Genomic DNA, 6000 nt, shown 5'->3' with positions numbered 1-6000 from the left:
ATTGCACTGAATTCCTACTTTTATCATAAATTATAAATAAAATACTGTTGCCAAGTTTAAGTAATAATAATATGTAAAATATTGCTTCCACAGATTTCAATTTACAATTTTTTGAAATTTGCAATTTCAACCTCTTCCACTAAATTGATCAAATATTTATTAAAGAAACCTAATTTATCTTTCTTTACATTTCTAATTCAATTTCAATAACTTATAAATAAATTTATATATAATTAAAAATTGATTAAACTATTTTTGTTTCAATGACACTCGAAAAATAATGTTCATTTACATCTATAAATAAATCTTTTAGAAAATGACATTCGTAATAAGAATTCTTGGTAAAAATGTAGAATTTCTTTTGAATATTAAAATTGTATAAATGCTATTGTGGAAAAGAATTCTTAAAAAATCATATTGTTAGATGTAAATGATGAAATCTACTTTACTAAATAATTCTTCCTGTGCTGCGAACTTCAATTGTACCGATGGTCATAAACTTCGTCAATTTATTAGAAACATTTTGAAAATATGTGTGTGATAGCGTACAACATATGTAAAAATTTGATCAACGATAAAATATTTTCCGTTCTTATTTATTAAATTGAAAATTATTTACAAGAACTCTTTATATATTGCTATAGAAAATATCACGGATATCACTTTTTAGATGTCTGTAGAAATGATTTTTATTTTCAAGTAAATATTATTTAAACAATTTTTTTAAAAGCTATAAAAAACATATATGCCAAAAACTGAAACGCACCATATTTTTTCTTTTGCATTTCATTTTCCTTCTACAATGCTTTACGTCAGTTTATAATACACATTAAGATATTTTATTTAACAATATATTTGGCGATAATTATGAATTAACATTTAGGGTGACATCTAAAAATATGTAAGTCTCATCACCTGCTCGAAAAAAACCTAAGAAGCATATTATTTTAAGGTTATGTTTGTATTATTTTCACCTTAATTAAAAGTTTCTGTTTGATTCTATAAAACTGAAATCAGTTTTTATTAAATATTTTAGATACAAAGAAGATTTAAATGTCAGTGATTTATATTTAGAGAATAAATACATACTACATTGAGTATTTTTTTCAAAAAATTACAAACCTAACCTAAAATTTTTTGCTTCTTAGGTACATTTCTTTGGAGCTCGTCACATGAACTTTTAGAATAAAACCCAAATTGTTTAAAATTGCGAAAAATTTGTAATAGTTTCTTATTTAAATTTTACTAATTTTTACTAAGATTTACTTCAAAAATAGTAAAATTTGCTATAGAAATGTGCACAAATTCTAGGCAGTTAAGATTTTACTTTTTAAATTATAAAAGTTACTTTATAGTTTTCCTCTGTGAAATTGAGGTTTTTTTAAATGTTTAAAATAACTGCAAATTTCCCAAGTATTTTAAATAAAAAAAATATTTATAAAATTATAAATTATAAATAAAATAAATAAATAAAATTATAAATTCCTTTTTTAAAATATTCATAGAATTAAATTTAATCGTTTATTTAAAAAATTTTCTTCTTTTTTAATGCTTCAAAGCATTAAAAGTAAAAAAAAATTAATTAAATTAATTCATGTGATGAGAATGTAATTAAAGAGAAAAGTTTTACATTTTTTACTCTCTAAATCTGAATTAGTAGTTTTCTACTAATGAAATAGTGCGGATTCGTTTACCAATTGAATTAGTAACTGTTTTTACTAATTTTTAGTAGTTTTTTTTACTAATTGTTAGTAGAAAATTTACTAATTTGAAATAGTAAAAAATACGTTCTACTAATTGAATTAGTAATTTTCTACTAGCAATTAGTAAAAAACTACTAAAAATTAGTAAAAAAATGTTACTAATTCAAATTGGTAAACGAATCCGCACTAATTCAGATTTAAAGAGTAAAAATCAAAAAATTAAAATTAAAAAAAAAATGTTTTAATTGTAAATATTAGGTATATTTTTATAGTCCTGGGCCTTTTTATGAAATAAATCGGCTAGGGAAGAAGTTGACAAAAACTGTTAATTTTTAAAATTACTTTTGAAAAAAGAGAATATCCCTAAAAATGTGAATTCAAAATATTCGCCATGACTTTTATTTACAAACTTTACACTTTAATAAATAACCTATAAGCGCTCACATCAAGTTGTGAATAAACATATCATATCAAACTAATATATTAAAAATAAAAAAAAGAAGAAGAATATAAATATCGTTTTATCGTAAGTGATTAAATCTACTATGATTGAGATTAGAAAATTGTGCCGTGATTACTATAATCTGTCAAAGTTGATTAAAAAGTGAAAAATAAAAATATCCTTGATAAGAATTTAAGTAGAAAAAAATCAATTGTCACATAGTGTGCTGATTCAGACGTGCGTGTCGAAATAGTTTCTTTTCATATTGCATTTAGTATTAATGTTATTCCGGAACAATAATAATAATGATATAATAATAATAGTAATAATAATATATTCTCTAATTCGTAAAACGTAAACTAATGACTTTTTTATTTTATCATTTTCGATAAAATATGTACAATTGTTAATTTTACTTCATTAAAAATAGTGTTGAACACGTCTGATTCCGAATACTTTGCTCTAGAATAATGTTGTAAATATACATTAGGAATATGCGTTTAAATCAATTATTAGTGGAAATTGTTTATATATGGACTCACGTTTTATCAATTTATCGTAAAATATTACGATAGTGTTTTAATTAAATATATTATATATAGTTTTTAAAAGTTGTTACACTTGTGTTATATACATAATGTATGTATTGTAATAAGAAAAACCAAAAAGTATATTTTAATCTGTCACCTTTTCTACAAACAAAAAAAAATCATTTATAGGTGCCAAAATTTACGTTATTTTAAAAGCAAAAAAAGTACAGTGCTTATTAAATAAAACGTGAATAATAGTAATATTTTTCTATAATAAAATAAAGAGTGGAATTTAGTTTTCTGGTGTATATTTAATGTAATATGTCAAGATAAATAAAATATTTTCATAAGAAAATAATTACAACAAATGAAAATTAATTGTCATTATTTTTCTCGACTTTTTGAATGAAACTTAAAAATCACATTACAAATAGAATAACATTTGTCACAATATTTCAAAAAACATGAATAATATTGTGCATATTTCAATATGTTGTGCTATTTAAGATTCAAAATCACCGAGAAAAAAATTATCGACAATAATTTCGTCACATTTAACGATACTTTTAAAGCTGAGCCGCATCAATTTTCATTTAATAAAAATGAATACAAAAAATTTCGTTTATTAAATACAATAAAACCAGATAAACGTGTAAATGAAATAACATTTTCTTTAAAACACAATCTTACAATCAAAGAAAATAATAAACAGGTTTTTCTGATATCGGATAAATATATTTAAGAGAAAAATTCCACATTTTAAAAAAATTGTACAAATAAAAAAAACTTTCCGGATTGTGCAATTTAATCAATTTTCTTGACAAACGAAAAATTCTTTAAAAATTCATTATTATCCAATAGAGAGTTTAGATATACGTTCAATTTTGGAAAATTTTTTTTTATTTCAAATCAGTTTTCGATCTGAAAAATAAATTTACAATAAATTGAGATTTAAAATCGAAAGTAAATTTGTATTGAGATGGTGGATGAAAATTTTTTGAACTGAAACAAATAATTAAAATAATGCGTAAAATAACACAGGCCTACAAATTTCAGACCCAGAAGCGGTCATTTCCGATGTAATTTGTCATCCTGAATCCAAAACTGGCAGCGAAATTGCTCTATCACGTCAGGATTCTGAGATATTCTAACCTAAAAGAGTAAAAAAGGCCATTTTTGGCAACATTCGACTCTCAATAAAATCTACAAAAATTTTTTTTTATCATTCGAACAAATTTTAAAGGAAAGTATAATTATTCACCTTTCAAAATATTTTACACCCGATCCGATCCGACTTTTTTTCACTAAGATACAACAATTTAAAGTTTAGGTTACACGACCTAAAAACTGAAAAAACGAAGAAAAGAATAATTGGAAAGGACTTTAACTTAAGCATCTGATTCTTAATATTTTGGGATCGTTGATTAGAAAACCGATGTCGGATTTTCAAAATTCAAAATGGCGGATCCAATATGGCGGCTGTCAAAATAAAAAATTGATCGGATTCGCTTGAAACTTTTTACTCGGGGGTTTTTAAGGTCGCTAATTACGAATCTGATGTCACATTTTCGAAATTCAAAATGGCGGATGTAATATGGCGACATATTTTTAAAAAATTTAACGGATTCGCTTGAAACTCTTCACTCGGGTGTTTTTGAGGTCGCTTATTAAGAATCTGGTGTCACATTTTCGAAATTTAAAATAATTGTGGATCTAATATGGTATTATATGTTAGTAAAATCGAAAAACGTGAAATTCGAAGTCTTTGGCGTACTTGAAAAAAAGATTTCCACACCCATAGATATCTAAATTGAGAAAAGATGTATTTACAGGTCTAGATATAAGCAAAGAAGTGATTCTGTATTATATTCTAAAAACGAAACCAACTATACGAAAATCTTTTGAAGAAAAATGTGTAAAGGTTCATAAAGAAAAATAAAACTTTAAATTTTCTTTACTAAAAGAGTGTATAAATTATGCCCTAAATGTTCGAATTTTACGTTCTTCGATTTTACTAACATATAATACCATATTAGATCCACAGTAATTTTAAATTTCGAAAATGTGACACTAGATTCTTAATAAGCGACCTCGAAAACACCCGAGTAAGGAGTTTCAAGCGACTCCGTTAAATTTTTTAAAAATATGTCGCCATATTACATCCGCCATTTTGAATTTCGAAAATCTGACATCAGATTCGTAATTAGGGACCTCAAAAACCCCCGAGTAAAAAGTTTCAAGCGAATCCGATCAATTTTTTATTTTGACAGCCGCCATATTGGATCCGCCATTTTGAATTTTGAAAATCCGACATCGGTTTTCTAATCAACGATCCCAAAATATTAAGAATCAGATGCTTAAGTTAAAGTCCTTTCCAATTATTCTTTTCTTCGTTTTTTCAGTTTTTAGGTCGTGTAACCTAAACTTTAAATTGTTGTACCTTAGTGAAAAAAAGTCGGATCGGATCGGGTGTAGAATATTTTGAAAGGTGAATAATTGTACTTTCCTTTAAAATTTGTTCGAATGATAAAAAAAATTTGTTGTGGATTTTATTGAGAGTCGAATGTTGCCAAAAATGGCCTTTTTTACTCTTTTAGGTTAGAATATCTCAGAATCCTGACGTGATAGAGCAATTTCGCTGCCAGTTTTGGATTCAGGGTGACAAATTACATCGGAAATGACTTATCCCGTTTGTGGGTCTGACAAAATTCTAAATTTTGTAGGCCTGTGTAATTATATAATTATATAAGACAAATAATCTGCATTGAATTTAAATGATTGGTTTAATATCCTAAGTTCTTGAAAAATATAAAATGTACAATTTATAACAGTTGAGTATTATAAAGTGAGAAATTAAAAAAAACCTCCATGTATAAACAATTTTCAAATAAAATCACTCAATTAGTTCATATGCACAGAGTTGTGTATAAAAAAATGAATAATTTATGATCGACTTATTCTAAATTTCTAGTCTTCATTTCTCATTCGATTTAATATAATAATAAAAAAAAGTATAAATCGTACAATGAAAAATAAACATCCTGCCGTCAATCTTGCATAATATTTAAAAAAGGATACATTTTAAAATTCTATATATCTGTCAAAATGCTTGTAAATAATCCCAGATAGTACAATAATTTGCAGGAAGTTTGTGATCCAAAATGACGAAATATTCATGAAAAAGGTTTAAATATTTTTGTTTAAATTAAACAACTAAATTATTTTAAAAATAACACAAGCCTGCAAAAAAATAAAAATTTCCATTGTCTGAGATCGAGAAGTCATTTCCCGCAGTATTTGGTGCGCTGAATCCGAATCTGGCAAC

The sequence above is a fragment of the Leptopilina heterotoma genome, unplaced genomic scaffold (assembly GCF_015476425.1).
Source record: "Leptopilina heterotoma isolate Lh14 unplaced genomic scaffold, ASM1547642v1 Lhet_65, whole genome shotgun sequence".
Taxonomy (NCBI): Eukaryota; Metazoa; Arthropoda; class Insecta; order Hymenoptera; family Figitidae; genus Leptopilina; species Leptopilina heterotoma.
This window is presented reverse-complemented; position numbering follows the sequence as displayed.